Here is a 17,155-nt window from a genome sequence, read left to right as displayed (position 1 = left end):
AGAATTTACTATAATTTTGAAAACACTGCAAATAGTGAGTCTGCTTCTGCAAGACCATGATCAGGCCTGAGTCTTCAAGCTGGGTTATTGCAAGCCCACGAACAAGACTTGAATCTACAGATTCTTTGCTAGGTGATTTGGTTTGAATGGATAGTGGGTGAAGCCCCTGTTTTCTCATTACCCTTTTTCTTAATTTTGTGGGGATTGGAGGGTATGTATGACAACCTTTCATATTTATGGCTGGCATTTGGGAAGCTGTGTATATGCCTTGTAAGTTTTGAAGCAGGACTTCTACTTGTTGACATTAAAGCTTTATGACTAAGCCAGCCCTTTTTTGTTCCAGATACTCTATCCAAACATTTCCTTTTCTACAGACATTGTACGAGCTAATGGGGACCCAGTCAGCAACCTCAGAGCAGGGCCTGTGTTTCTGCTTCTGAAGGTGTCTTAGCCTTTCCACTGCTTGGCTTGTACATCTTTTCTCCTCAGGCAAATGTCTATTTAGAACGTTTGCTTTTTAGTCCTCTTTTAACCTCTGTCTTAAAGCATTTCACTTGTTTTACTGGAAAGAAGTCTCCCCTACCCTACCTCCATCCTCTAAAAAATGCAGAACAGAAAAATAAAGGCATAATTCTCACTTTTACTCTGGAGTATAAAATCATCAGTATTCTATAAGATTTGGAACTAAATTTCAAAACATCTGTGACTTATGACTCATTCATAAAATTTCTGCTTTCTTCCTCAAAAGCTAGTTGACTCTAAGAAACCAACTCTCTGGATGTTATCACCACCCTGGCATTCAGAGCAGGCGCCATTGAGAAGGCAAAACTGAGGTCAGGGACCCCCTACTCCCAGAGCAAGTCTGCCCTTTGTAGATATGACCCATGTGCCCGAGAGCCCCAAGTCTTGTTCAGAAACATGAATTCTGTCCTAAGTACTGAATTGCTACAGATCTACCCTGGAGCCTTTTAATTCACAGTGACCTCCATTTTCTACCTCTTTCTCTCCCCAGTCAGCTGGTAAGACAATTCTGGGGATGTAGGTCTGGGAATGGGCTCCCCTGTAAGGCTGATCCTTCCATATCCTGGGTATTTCATGGGTCTAACAACCTCTCATGCTTCCTGTGCTGTGTTAATGTCCATCTCCTTCCTGTCTATTCAACACGTCCCTTCTTCCCCCATTTCAACATTCCTGCAGAACAGGATTACTTATTGCTGCCTAAAGTACAGTGTAATTTTTTTTTTTTACTTTTCTTAAATAACTCCACCTATAAACAAGCCCTTTATTATATAGGGAACTTGGATTCTAGGAACTAATTCAGCTCTCTTTCTCCTTCTCTATTAACTAATATTTTGGACCATATTAGAATTCTTTCAGGCCATTAAAATATTCTCTATCATGTTTTAAAGATATCTGATTGCTAATGTCCTATGTTAATGACAAAACTGAAATTAAGCAAATTTTTTTAAATGTTTACTCATTTTTGAGAGACAGAGACAGAGCATCAGTGTGGGAGGGGCCGAGAGAGAGAGTGAGAGAGTGACACAGAATCTGAAGCAGGTTCCAGGCTCTGAGCTGTCAGCACAGTGCCTGATATGGGGCTCCAGCTCACAAACCATGAGATCATGACCTGAGTCAAAGATGGATGCTTAACTGACTAAGCCACCCAGATGCCCCAATTTTTTTAAACCTTTTTACAAAAGTAGTACTGTTATAATACCCAGTACCTGAAGCTTCTCTTTTGACATTAGGGAAGGGCTAAATTACTAGGTAGAATCATGTCAAGTAATGAATTCTGAAGCACATTAACCTGTTTTCGTATTTTTTAAACTTTATTTATTTATTTATTTATTTATTTATTTATTTATTTATTTTGAGAGAGCATGAGAATGGGCAAGCAGGGGTGAGGCAGAGAGAGAATCCTAAGCAGGCTTGGCATTGTCAGCACAGAGCCTGACTTGGGACTTGATCCCAAGACCCTGAATCATGACCTGAGCCAAAATCCCGTTGGAGGCTTAACTGACTGAGCCATCCAGGTGCCCCCCTCCTATATTTTAGTTTTATAAAAGTTACATTTCACATTAGAACCTGAAAGAGTCTCAAATATTTTCACATTCTCAAATAATTTTTTAAAGGAATTTCCTAAAGTAAAACATCTATTCTAATGCAAAATTTTGAACAATAACAAGGGAAAGAGAAAATTCTCAAAAGCCAACTCCTAGTCTGAAAACTGAGAAAAGAAAACATTATATATGCCCTTTTCTTATGCCTATGTGGAATTACAGAGTTTTAAGTTTGGTTTCCATTAAATGGTATTAAAAAAAATCCTCCAAGGCCGTACCTCTCCTTAGAAGAGTGGCCTGATTAGAGTTGTGTGCTTTTACATCAAGAATTGCTCTATTGTTAGCAGGTATAACCTGAGAACCTGAACTTATACATTCAGAGCTATCCTACTGAGAATTCAGCTTCAATGAAATTTTTCTTTTTCTCCTTATCTTCTGTAATATGGTGTTCCTTCTGCAGAATTTCAGTATGGGTTAATTGGAGACAGATACTATATCCCTATTTGGCAAATTCTTCTAAGAAACTAACTTTATATTTTCTATTTCTTTTTTTACTTTCTGTTGGACTGAATATAGAATTTTTCCCTTTAAAACTGCTTCAAACAAGATAAGCTTAAGTGGATTCTGCTATAATATAGCGTATGAAATCTTGTTCACCTAGGTGGAATCAAATGGTGGTTACATGCAAGAGGAGTACTGAATAACAGTGTATTTTGCTCATTTGGTGGTATTAAAAATCTACTTAAGAGGCATAGGAGACAAAGTATAAAACCTTTAAAGGACACACATTTTAGGGAAGAAACAAAACAAGTTGACCTGAAGTTTCAAAGCAAAGTTTCAAAAACTCATGGTCAGCTTGGTTCAGAAAGGATTTTTTTTTTCGATTTGAGTTGAATTTTTTTCCTCTTTAAAAAGAGGAGCCAAGAAGTCACTAAAGTAGGTGGGAGATACTGTAATTATTAACCTAGTCACCATGGAAAAAACATTGCAATTGAGCAATTACATTTAGGTAATTATATTCAGATCCCTCATACTCTGTCAGTCATATCTTATTTGGGTTTCTCTTTTACAAACCACCAGGCAGAGAACACAGAAAAAAGAAGGGAAAGAATGTAGGGACCACAGTAAACATCTGTTGTCTGAGTAAAGGGGACAGAGTCTCATGATTATGGTCTGGAGCTTGAGATCAGAACTGAAGATGTGAAAGTGACCTCTTACTCTGATGAGTAAGTATAATAAATTACCTGTGATACGCATCAAAAATGCACATTCCTACATTTCAACATATGCATACTAAGTCAGGACCTCCTTGAAAAAAGGCCTAGAAGTTTAGATTCCAGTAATTCTCATGTGACTCCTAATGTATGGTGATATTTGACATCCAAATAAAGCCAGTTGAGAGATAAAAAACCTTATAGGAGCCAACTACCTGATAAGAATTAGGCCTCCTTCTAAGAATATATTTGTAACCTAAGATTAAGCTAAATTGCGTGTGATAATCAGTAATATTTTGTCTGTGGTTCCGTTACTTTTTACTGAGGTATTTCACTTCTTATAGTAATTGCTCTGGATAATACTTTATTTGATCTCTTTGGAAGTAGACAACACACTAATAGTCATCAAAGACTTTCTCAAGGGAAAAATACAAGATCTGGGCTCTGAAGCTAGCATCAGTCTTTTGATCTCTCTGGGCTTTGTTTTTTCTCACCCCTCACATATGGTTTAGACTCTGTCAGGAGCTGTGAAGGTAAAGCCAGCAGGTGGAACTGGCCTGGGGAAGCCCCTCAGGAGTGAGGGGAGATGGGACCTTCAGGGAGACCTTGCTGCATTGAAGTGGGCTGCCACTGTCCAGTTCTAACCAAAGGTCAGCAGGCAAGAATTCAGACCCAGAATTGCCACAATGTCCAACTTTTCCAGAGAAGCTGGAAGTCTTGCTTGTAGTATGAAATCTCCTGATTGTTAAGTGGTTGAAACTAACTCAAAATATCTAACATATAGCATGGGCCCACCCTTTAGGGGTAAATGGAGCACCTTGGTTCACTCGATGTAGTCCGTGGGCCTTAACATCCTTTCTAGTTAAAAAATCCTTTGCATCTCATACCTTTCTCAGCTCTGAGACCTAGATCTAAATTATCAAATTGGCAACTCTAGGCACATATGTGGAGACATCCTAAATAGTAACTAGGAGAAACTAGTTACAGAGTATTTCCTTAATGACTTAATCCTGTCTCAGCATAAAAGATTCCTATTCATTTTTTTTAACATTTAAAAAATTTTTCTTTTTTTTTAATTAATTGATGTCTTTTTTAGAGAGAGAGAGAGAGCAGAAGTTGAGGAGGGGAAGAGAGAGAGGGTAGAGAGAAGACCCCAAGCAGGCTCTGCACTGTCAGTGCAGAACCCGACATGGGGCTCAAACTCACAAACTGCAGGATGACTACCTGAGTTGAAATTAAGAGTCAGATGCTTAACCAACTGAACCACCCAGGTGCCCCAGATTCATATTCATATTTAAAGGGATGATCCTAAGAGTGCATTCGACATAGCAGAAGCCTGGCTATAGAAACTTAAATTGTCCCTCCTCATTTAACATGTCATGGCTAATGACTGTCTATACAGGTAAGTTAGAGTTAGGACTAAAAGGTCTCAGCAATCAGATTGGCTGTGATTGATTAAGTCTATGTGTGAGTGGTAGGGCCTATATTTCCATATTATGTACACTTACAGTGGAGGTAGCTAAGTAGGACAGATAAAGCTTTCAGCTGTGTGTTACTCTTTGGCAAATCATAAAGTCTTCAGGAATCTTCCTTTACTTCCCTATAAATTCATTCAATCTTTGAAGTCTTCGATTTTTTTTCTATCTTAAATGTTGTTGAATTAAAATCTTGTCGAATTGAGGGTGTCTGGATGGCTCAGTAGGTTAATTGACTGACTTCGGCTCAGGTCATGATCTCACAGTTTGCAAGTTCAAGCATCGCATTGGGCTCTGTGTTGACAGCTCAGAGCCTGGAGCCTGCTTTGGATTCAGTCTCCTTCTCTCTCTGCCCCTTCCCTGCTCATGCTCTGTCTCGCTCTCAAAAATAAACAAACATTAAAAATAAGTAAAGATTTAAAAAAATGTAAATCTTGTTGAATTAAAAAAAAAAGGCCATTGTATACTTACAAAACCAAGTTTGGCACCCATATATACAACATTGACACCTCATCCCCACGCATATTTAAGTGAAAAATTCCCTCAGTTGTATTTAGAATTTCACCAAGTTATTAGATTTCTGCCCCTTGTGGTCAACTATTCTTTGCTATGCTGAAGAACTGGAAAAATTTGTAAGTTCCATCTGGCATTTTATACAATACTGACTCATAAAATATTTCCAGGTTATTAAAAGCCCAAGTATTTATAGAATGGTGTATCACTCTCACCACTGTTCTTTATTGAGGAGAGGAAATCTGACTGTGGATCTCTGAAGGTATATTGAGGATACACTTACATCAAGGATTGAGGTGATCCACTAATCCTAGCATTGGGGATAGTTAGACTGAGCATTTGTTGGTTCTCTCTGTACCAGGTATTTTATACACTTTATTTCTAAACTCATGCCCATTCTCCAAAAATAGTTATTCCCATATTATAGGTTGAGGAAATTGGGGCTCAGAGATAGTAAGGGACTTGTCTGAGTCACTAAACCAGGATCCAAACCTAATTCTGTATGGCTTCCAAGTGCATGTTTTGACCATTACTTGTTGGTGCAGAGTAGAAAGCGTTTTCTGGGCCCCGTTTTTCCCATTGGTAAAACATGGGAGTTGGACATCACTACATTTTGTTTGACTTCTAACATCCTATACTGATATTTTAGGGCTTTCTGCTGCAGAGAATATGACTCATTCTTAGGCGAAACCCCCTTTGGATGTTTTCAGATACCTCTGATCCTGGCTAAGATTTTCGAACAGGATGTTGACAGATGTACTTAGTATTAATCTTGTCTCCCATGGCATTTGGATGCCTGCCAATTCTTTGTCACTCTGAACAATGGAGAGCATTCTTTTCCCTGTTCTTTTATTTTCACATAAACCTACTCTCTACTGTTTCTTTTCTTAACCCTGAGCCATGGGTTTATATTTAACTAGACGCTTGAGGTTTTTTTTTTTAAATCTTTATATGCCCATTTGACCAACTCTAATACAGATTTCTAAACTTTTAACAAAATCCATAATTATCTAGATTCTCTTTAGAACATCATGTGAGACAATGCCACATCTTCATAAAACTGGACTACAATGATAACATTATTATCATTGTCCACTGCTAGTGGACCACTGAACACTGTTAGATTAATGAAGATTAAATTCTCTCTATATAACAGACATATCTGAAATCTATGTACACACTTGCAAGTACTTCTTCTAATAGGAATAAGTTTAAGCTCACATATTTTATGTTAATGCATTAGGAAATCTAAGCTGCATCTTCAACTAATGTCAGCTACTTAGATACTCAACCAATTTTGATAAAAGTTACAAATGAAAGCATCGATAATTTTCTTTACTGCTAGTTTCACTCCAGGAATTGTTCTTTGTGATGATTAGATTTCCATGGTCACAAAACTGAACAATGAATGTAGGGGAACAAACACCCCCTTAATTATTTCAGTATTATCTACCTTTTCTTTTGATATATTAAGTTTCTATGATATTTACTCTGTCACTTGGGGGCTTTCTCCATTGTTCCAAAACTGTAATGACAATCAGATAATTATTTAATTCTTATATAAGGAACTCAAATTTAAAACTTCAATTTGGGTGCCTCGGTGGTTCAATCAGTTGAGCCTCTGACACTTGATTTTGATTCAGGTCATGATCCCATGGTTGTGAGATCTAGCCCCACATTGGGTTTTCTACTAAGCATGGAGCCTGCTTGGGATTCTCTGACTCCTCTCTGCCCCTCTACCCAGCTCATGCTCACTCTCTCTCTCAAAGAAAATTTTAAAAATTTTCAAATAATTATTTTTGGAACCCATTCTTTATAGCCTCTTGGCTTGTTTTAGGCTTAGTGATTGACATAACAGTTTTTATTCCCCTTCTTAATAATGATATTCTGCTAAAACTGACACATGTTGACCATCTTCTTTGTGTAGGGTGACAATACTGGCTACGGTGAGAGGATACAAATATGCTAAAGATATAATACATGCCTTCAAAGGGTTCACAGTAAATAGGTGAGAAATGGACAAATTGTTATATAAGCCAAAGGAGGATAAATGTCATTAAAAGAACATAAGTAAGTGCCTAAGGAGGCTTGAAGAGCTGGCATTTCACCTGAGACTTGAAGATCAGGACAATTTTAGATAGAGACATGAGGTATTAGGGAAGGATGCTCCAGGTAAAACGAATAAAACAAAAATCATCATGACTTTTATCATTTGATCCTTGTTTTTGAATTTTATTCTGTATCCAACCTCTTCCCATGCATCTCTCTCTACATGGTTAACTCACACTTATCATTTAAGACTCAATGGAAGCCTCATCCTTCCAGAATTCTCTTCCATTCTGTAGGTTATGAATTTAGTTTGATTGGGATTAAGGAATGTCTTTCTCACGTGTTCTCTGTTTCAGTCAATTAGTCTTCTATGACTTATTTTCACAAGCTAGAATCCTAGGAATCATCTTTGTTACCTTCATCTCCATCCCTACATCCATTTCAACACATGTCTCACTAATTCTAATTCCAAAATAAAGATTAAATGGGGTACCTGGGTGGCTCAGTTGGTTAAGGGTCTGACTTTGGCTCACGTCATGATCTCATGGTTTATGGGTTCCAGCCCCACGTCTGGCTCTGTGCTGACAGCTCAGAGCCTGGAACCTGATTCAGATTCTGTGTCTCCCCCTCTCTCTCTACCTTCCCCTGCTCATGCTCTGTCTCCCTGTCTCTCAGAAAAAAAAAAAAAGAAATATTAAAAAAATAAAAATAAAGGTTAAATCATTTTCAATAAAATATGTGGCATATGCATACAATGAATATTATTCAGCCATAAAAAAGTGCCATCTTAACATTTCCTATGACATGGATTGACCTTGAAAACATTATGCTTAGTGAAATAAGCTGGACACAGAAAGATAAATATCAGATGATTCTACTTACATGAAGTATTTATAATAGAAAAATTCACAGACAATAGAGATTACCAGAGGCTGGAAGGAAAGGGCAGTTATTGTGTAGTAGGTAAAGAACTTTTGTTGGACATAGTGAAATGTTTGAATATTTATAGGAGTGATGGTTACACAACATTGTGAATGTATTAAATACTACTGGCTTATGCACCTACAAATAGTTAAGATGACAAATATTTTATGTGTATTATATCACAATCAAAAAAATTTTTTAAGTTAATTAAAAGCCTTTCTCTGCAATTATACTTGTTTAGTTTCAGTCACCACTATCTCTCTCCTGGACTACTGTAATACTCACATTGGATCTAGTCTCCACTTTTACGTACACACTCATCCTCTGCTACCTTTCATTTCATTTACTTCTCTCTAGGGGTATTCAATTTGTTACTATTATGAGAATACATAAAACTGTTTTTCTGAAAAACTTTTAAATTTGCTCTTTCCTTTTGGAGTGTGCTTTTCCTCTGCCTCTCTGTTTGCCTGACTGTTTCTCATAATTCATGTTTCAGTTGAAATGTCCTCTCTTTTTAAAATTTTTTAAAATGTTTTTATTTATTTATGAGAGAGAGAGAGAGACAGTGTGGACAGGGGAGGGTCAGAGAGAGAAGGAATCACAGGATCTGAAGACAGGCTCGAGGCTCCTAGCTGTCAGCACAGAGCCCGATGTGGGGCTCAAACCCACGAATCGTGAGATCATAACCTGAGTCAAAGTCAGACATTTAACCGACTGAGCCACCCTGGCACCCCAAAATGTCCTCTCTTTCTTAAAGAGATTTTTGCTGACCTACTTCATCAATGTGTTCTCCACTTCTATTCCAACCTTTACTTTATATCACAGAACTCCATTTACTTACTGCAGTGATCTCAATCTGTAGCTTTTCTTTTTACCTGATTACTTCCTGAGTAACCAGGAAGGCAGTGATGTTATTGCCTAACATGGGAGAAGATAGGGAAAGACCATGTTTGGAACAGGGTTAAGTTGGAAGGTTGGATAAAGAAGAGGAAAGATAAAGTTCATCTGCAAATATATGAATCTGGGGTTCAAAGAGCAAAAAAGATGGATTGGAGATACAAATGTAAAAATTATTAGACCTTCAGTGATTTTAAGGCCATGAAAATTGGGAAAAATTGAAGATTGAGAAGAGGAGGCCTTGAGTTAAGTCTTGAAGATCTTTAGAGATTCTATAAAGTAGAATTCAACAAATTAGAGAAGTAACAAATAAGAACAAAACCCAGGACTCTTGTGGTTTGATGGAGGTCAAGAATTGAAATGTGTCAGGAAGAAAGGAGTGGTCCTTTGTGTTGTATGAAGCTCTGAATTCAACTAAGGTGAAGCCAGCAAAGTTTACACTGAGCCTGGTATCGTGAAGATTGTTGGGGACCCTCAGAAGAGTGCTTTCAGTGGTACGCCATCATCTGAATAGGGTGGAGAGAATAAGACCACGGTATACTAAAAAGCAAATTGGAAGGAGGTGAGGAAGGGAAGACTGTATGGAGGGTTGTTGTTGTTGTTGTTGTTGTTTACCTTAGAATAAGAGTAGGGAAAAGGCACTGAGTGACGAATAATCACAGAAAGGTTTTTCACAGATGTGAGATACCAACCTGTCCCTATGAAAGGAAGAAGCTGGTTAAAGAGAAGTACATGATGCAAGTGACATAGCTTGGAAGGTGACAGCCACAGGCTTGGGAGCACTAGTAGGAGAAGAGAATCTTGAATGGGAGGAGGCCTGTTTTTTCCACTTACACAGTAGACAACCAGGAGAACATTTGACAATATGAAGCAAAGATTTAGATTTGGTAGTGGAAAGAGTAGAGAGTCCCCATTTGACAGACCAGTGTATTCTCAGTGAATTACAGGTGAGGTCATCAGCTGGATTTAAATGTGAGACAGGGGAGTGAAGTTTGAGAAGAGATATGAGAGTACAGAATAGTTGTCTTGGAGAGTGAGAAAGCTGTCTGCTGGGAAAAAAAATTGTGGCTGCTTTGCTGGGCAGAGTTAAACGTTCATGTGGGGTCTAATCAAATAAGGTGAAACCGATCAGGCAGATTTTGTTAATTTGTAGTCAGGAGTGGAGAACAGGTAGAGGGCTTCCATCTGAAGTTTTGTCAGGCAAATGATGGAGAAAGGGAATATGAATGTGTAAAAGGAGGTTTTAAGAAATAAATCTATAAAGATAAGCTCAGGGCAGTTCATGACTCGCTCTGCATGTCAGGCTAAAAACCCCCCGGATTTTATTTCACAGGCAATGGGAAGCCATTGATGTTATTTCTGCTATGGAAGTGACATTACCCAAACTATATTTCTGTATAATTAAATCTTCTTTTAATGTTAAGTGCTGAGATGATTGAAGAAAAGATATAAATAAGACCATTTGTGAAGGACCAGGGATTAGATAATCATGAACTGAAAGAAAGTAGGTAAGAGTCGACTTGAACCAGACCAATGAAGGATAAATTCCTAAGTGATCTTGGTATCTATCTTAGATCTTGGTATCCATTTTATTTTATTTTATTTTATTTTTTATTCTAGTTTTTTTTTATTGTCAATCTCTCCAAAATTTGCCATGTTTTTTGTTTGTTTGTTTGTTTTTAAATTTATTTTAGATCCTGGTATCTTGATGGGAGCATTAGGCCACTGGGGAGAGAATCCTAAGATCTGGAGTAGGACTAGGAAGGATATTATCTAAGTATCTGTCTGGAATCTGATTATTCTCTAAATAAATGTGTGGAAGCACATATGCATCAAAGGATGTATTGATAAATCAATAAATGAGTGAGAGCCCAAGATGTCACCTGGAGTATTGAAATCAAATAAATAATCATAAAATTCTTGACCAGTGATAAAGCACAGTATACCAGGAAGGTTTCAGGTAATGGTACGCAGGATGGGCAGGCTCAGGGGCTCAAGGCATAGAGTACATCTAATACAAGAATGCTGGGTACCGGTTCAAAATGCTAAGTGGAGCAGGGGACCAGCCAGTTTAAAGAGCAGATGTAAGGGACTTTGGAACTAATGTTCAGTTCAGTTTTACAGGATTGGCCAATTTATTGACAAACCTCTGACTTGAACTATGAGTGTGCTAGATTTTAAGCCATGTAAATATACGTATATGTCATCAGTAATAGTTGAAATGCTAAAATGAAAAGTCACAAAATAACACAGTTGGAGATAAGTAAGAATCACCTGACTATGATACAGTGCAGAAGAATCAGTAATAGTTCCAATCAGTCCTAGGATTTGGCAATCTACTTCAATCGGGAAGCCAGTAGCTGTGCTAGTGACCCCATGGGTATCACTGGCAATCTGAAAGTACCGTTGATTCCTTAGTAAATCTACCATGGGGGTTGGTTTTTAATTTTTCATTTAATAAGCAAATTCATTCCATAACCTAGCAATTCATGAACATACTAAATAATAGAACACCAGGACAGAGTCCCATTGTTTTATTCAGAATCCATCCATCCAACATTTCATGACTATCAGGGATCAGGCCCTGTGCTAGGCTGTGGATACAAAGAAAAATATGACACTGTCTCTTCTTGTTTGTCTTCTAAAAAACCTCTTGTCTATTAGTTAAAAAAATAATAAACGGATATATTTATAATAGATGTTGTGACTTTGGTGTACACAATTTTTACTGGTTATATAATTCATGAAAAAGCCAAGGAGTGGGCGGGGAGATGATAGTGGTGATGAAAATAGTTCTAAAAGACTTTCTGAAGAAGGATCAGAAGACAAAGGGAGCAGGGTAGGGGTTAGGGTAAAGGGTTATGGCATCTTCTGAAAAGGAAATAGCTGGTGCTAAGTCTTTAGGTACCAAGCAGAACAGTACTTCGGGAGGAAAATTCCTAGTAGTTGCATATCGCTATAGTATATTAATTAGTTTCAAATTTTGCTCATTGCATGTAGATTTTATTTCTCTAGTGTAACCTTTCTATTAAGATTTTTCCCCTTCCTTGATTTGAAGTTCAATCAAGATTTTTTTCATTCTTTCTTAACTTTCATAAGCACCAGATAGTGTTTACTATAATGGATGAATATAGTAAATTCAGGAATAATATAAATAAAATTTCACCAAAACAGACGTACACATGATAAAACCAGTTCATCAAAAAGGTTAGGAATATTTATTTACTACTTTAACTAGAAGGAAAGATGATGTAATTGAAGCAATAAAAGACTGTAGGTCAATCACTGTTCTTTGGGAATGTTTTCAAAGGACCAAAGCCTTTTATATAACATAAATAAGAGCGTTCATCAGCATGTGCTCACGGGGAAGGAAAAAACAAAACCTCAAACCAGTTTCTATTTCCTTAAGAATTTATTCTGAACTGAATTTTTAACCATCTTGGTACTGCTTTATTGACAAATAAATTAAGACACTTTATTTTGTTTGCCAATATTCCCACATATACATCATTGTTTAGAGGTCACAGCTGCATCTAAAGAAATTACTTCCCTTTGGCTTTAGATCAAAAGCAACTTCAAAAGAAGGACATCTTTTCTCAAATTCAATTACTGACTCTTGGGACTTATATGGAAAAGTTATGATTATGAAAACAAAAAGATCAGCCGCTTGCATCTGGAAATGTTTGTAGTATTAAGATAGATGGATTGTATAAGGTCTGGTTCTAATATCTTGTTATGATACAACTAATGAAAGGTAAACGCCAAGTCTCACTTTCAGAGTAGGGAACTCTGTACTCGTCTCAGTGTCTCCTGACATACTCCTGGATTTGTGGTGTTAATCACATTCCACTAACTTCATCTTCCAAAACCCCACGACTCTTAAGTAAAATCAGTTAGATAAATGTGACATGCCACCATCTCGTGAAATTCCTTTTGAACCCTAAGTATAGTGATAATATGTCTGGGATTCCATAACATGATCCTGATTTCACATGTTTTTTAGTATGAATGTGAATTTATATATTAGATCTTAATGTCAGTCAGTATTTTGATTTTTAGTTCTAGTAGTACAATCACTATAGATAGGTGAAATCTTACAACTTTGAGGTTATAAGGATATTTTAAAACAGTTCTTATTTTAAAACTAGGTAATCTTTGAAAGACAGTAAACAAAATTAATATATAGATTAACATTACGTGTAATCTTTAAATGAAAATAGTGTCTGGTTGTGGCATATCTTACAAAAAATAAAATGAAAGCATATTGAAAATTAACTACCTCTTATCAGAAATTTGCTTAGCAACCTGGGATAAGACCAGAGGTTTTGGCACTCCTCCAGAGTCAGAAAGATGTTTTTATTCACAGTGCCATCAAAATTCTTTCTCTGTTTGGTCGGGATAAAGGGACTGGAAGGGATTGTTTGTCAAATAGGTTGTTGACCTACTGGGATTGGCTTAGAGGATGAGACTTTTACTTGAAGTCAAAATCTTATTATAGATAGTTCAGTGTGATAAAACTTTTATTACCTATTACCTTATAAATCTAGGAATATAAGAGTTAATGTAATGTCAAGATTTTAAACAACTAAGAAAGTGTTAACCTATTGACCTGATTCTTGTAAGCACTTTTTCTGCCCTTGAGGACTCATAATAATTCTTGTTTTTGTCCATTCATGAGGCACAGATGTATCTCTCCACTATCTCTCTTGCATCGTTTCATTTCCTTGGCCTCAGAAATTCACCGTTTTGAATTAGAATTGATCAGTTTATAACAATACACATTCAGTTTGTGACTGAGGGCTCTAAACACCTTTGTTTGCCAAGTTCTTTTCAGAATCCCCTGGAATGGGAACAGAGCACTTTCCTTATTCACTAGGGATAGCCAATGAAAAATGGGCCCTTAAACAATGTCTAGACCCTCTTTGTGGAGCAGAGGTTCTAACAGAGGGCCCTGGTTGAGGTGGCAGTTAGGCGTCGCAGGAATTCTGGGTCACAGGGGAAAAGCAGAGTAACATTCTCAGCTCTAATTTCTGGGACGAAGGAAAGCATCTCTAGAAGAGCAATAAAGTTTTCAGATCTTCCAGGCACCAGTTATTATGCCATAGTTAACACACTTCTGGATCCAACTGCATATTAAGCAAATCAGGAACAATGCTGTCCCTCTTACATTCACTCTTTATTTCTTCCTAGTTATATGTTTTGGTTTTTGTTTTTTTGTTTTTTGTTTCTGTTTTTTTTGGTCTAGCATCAAATTGTGGCTTTATTTGATTGAGGAATTTGGAAGCATAGTAGGATAATCTTGTCCAAGGCAGTATATCTTTAAAAATAAACATTCATATAGACCACCACAATATGTATAGGGGTATATATCTAATATATACATATCTAACACTATCTTATTGCCAGAAATCAATCCAGTGCCTTCAAACAGAAGGCACCCACTCGTCCAGTAGACTCTTGTTCCATGCATCCACTCTAAAGTATTCGCTCATTCCTCCAAATTTACTCATATTACCAATATAGTTTTTCTCTAACTTCAACCTTCTATCAGGAGACATCGAGAAACTTTGGCATGAAGACGTCTGTGCCAGGAACAGCTACAGTGGTGTTCCAACTGGCTGACAATTGTTTGCAACCCCAAATTCTCCAACTTCTGTTACGTTGACAAATGTCCACCTGCCAATGTTTGACAAAGGAGCGTTCAACTAACTTCTCTGCAAATTTTTTGGCAGGAAATACCTCTCTTCCCAGCTCTAGTCCGGGTTCTTTAACAGCATTTCCAAACAGCACATGCCCTTCTGGGGATCATAGCAGCCTCCATGGTTAAGTAGGAAAACTTTGAAGTTGATCAAGTTCCAATCGCCATGGACCTTATTTGACATTAGCTGGTGTTTGCACTTTTATCTGACTTCTCAGGATACAGAGGCCAGGAGACTTTAAAAAAAATCCTAAGGGATGGACAGAAGGAAGGGACACCATTTCCTGATAATAGTATAATTCCAAAATTAGTCTTCCAAACAAAGGAGGGAGGAGACCTTGACATCATTGAATCCCCACAGCTGGTATAGCTAGCAAAGGTCCAAATTTTGGACCCCTACCAACAATTTTAGAATGGATCTTCTTATCCTTTGTTAATTATAAAATAAATAGATTTCCAGACCTTTTGCAAAGGAAGGGCCTAAATATGCAGTTTCAAAATGATCGAGAGAGAAAGAAGATAAATTTTGTACTTTACTGACAAGATAAAACTGATCATAGGTTCATGGGTATTTTCTGCAAGTATGTAAAGTTAACTAAGGTAGGTTAAAGAGGACAGTGATAGGTGTTTTTGTTTTTGTTTTTGTTTTTGTTTTTGTTTTGTTTTTTGGTCTTTTGTCCAGAAAGTTTTCCCATCTTTTTTTCTGATAACATTTCCTAGCCCTCGACTTCTGGCATGTGACACAGATGAGGTCCATGAAAACATCCCACTGCCTGGGCCACAGCCATCAGTCCATGGGTAAGAATATGATATAAGTAGGGTCAATCAAATTCCTTTTGTAAGATTCTGACTAGATTCTGTGAGAAAGAAGTTCTTTTTCCTAGAGTTGGAAATAAATTAAGGTTCTTTAGTTGTGAGTATTGTAACCCAGTGTTCACTACTTAAAGAAAAAAAAAAGGAGTTTATTAGGAGAGGAAGAGAGTAAGATAGTGAATCACAAGGATCCCCCTGGGGCAGGAGGAAAGGGACATTGTGATAAACAGTCTCATAGGATTTCAGAGAATGGGAGAGGAACATATCTCCCAAGGAAAATCATGCTTCTGCTGAAGACAGAGGGAAGTAGCTCTGAGCAGACAGAAACAGATGTCCACTACAGACCAGGACAGCAAGGGCGTTTTTCCTGATCTGTACCTGTAGTAGCTCTGGTGGAGCCAGAAGCACAGAAGAGCCAAATAAGCAGCCCAGGAACCCTGTGTGTCAGCCTGCTTAAAATAGTTACATTTTGGTTTTTGTCATTTGCACCCAACAAAGTCCTGAGCAGCACCTCATTTTCATAGGCATGATTTTCAGGACTAGAGGTTTCTAAGATGTCCTTTTGAAAATTAGAACCACCCTAAATTTACACATAGTTAATAAGTCACGTTTCTTGGGATCTTTGAGCAAGCTTTGCAGGGACTCCTGGAGCTGTTGCTTATCCTTGAGGGAAATTCTGAAGTCAGACTTTGGCTGTGGGGTTCTATTTCAGGAAGCCATCCTATTTCGGAAGACTTCAGTGGATAAAGAAAGAGACAAACTGACAGGCAATCTCTGAATAAGACCTAGAGATTATAAAGATAAATATAAACCATCTCTCTGCAGTAAATATTAAAACTCCTTAGGAACTTCTTAGAAAGCACATCTTGAAGTTACCACTCCTACACTCTCTCACTGTCCCTATTATTCCTTGCTGGTGTTTATGGGTCTACGGTGAAATATCTCACCTTGGAATAGCTTCTGGTATTTGAGGAGTCAGTGGGAGTGCTTAACAGAATACTCTTTTCTGCAGATGTCGGGATAATAATGTGTATGTTTGAGGGGGGAAATCACTACTTTGTGTTTTCCAAAGTTATTGTCAATTTCTGTCACGGCAGTAACACCCTTGGCAGCAGTAGGGAGATACAGGCTGCCTGTTTGTGCTTTGATCAAATATCAGACTGAACTCCATGCAGCTTGATGAAACGGGTGGTGAACAGTGCATTTTGACATTTGCAACAGTGCAATCCCAGAGGCTTTCTTGTTACTTGCTTGGAAAGCTCTGGGAAGATAAATATCTGTGTTTTTAAAAGAATGTTGGTGTAGACCTATCAATCAAGTAATTGGTTCTTAGTCTGAAGAAGAACAGCCTTTCAGAGAGCTGCGCTGAGAGAAGGTCATAAAGGACAGGATGGTATTGTTGAAAAAATCTGGACACAAATGGACAACTACTCAAGATTGGCCTCGCTCCAGTCAATAGGAATATGACCTCTCTCTAAATGCTTGGAACTGTACCAACTCAAGATTTTA

General features: G+C 37.6%; 1 protein-coding gene across 8 annotated transcripts in view; it reads right to left on the bottom strand.

Annotated features, from left to right (window-relative positions):
• CCDC192 (coiled-coil domain containing 192) overlaps positions 1 to 17,155 on the bottom strand; it is a 198,459-nt gene that overhangs the window by 31,878 nt on the left and 149,426 nt on the right. The gene's annotated exons all lie outside the window — the stretch shown is intronic.

Source organism: Suricata suricatta, chromosome 6 (genome assembly GCF_006229205.1).
Source record: "Suricata suricatta isolate VVHF042 chromosome 6, meerkat_22Aug2017_6uvM2_HiC, whole genome shotgun sequence".
Taxonomy (NCBI): Eukaryota; Metazoa; Chordata; class Mammalia; order Carnivora; family Herpestidae; genus Suricata; species Suricata suricatta.
Note: the sequence above shows the minus strand (reverse complement) of the source record. Positions and strands in the feature narration are given on the sequence as shown.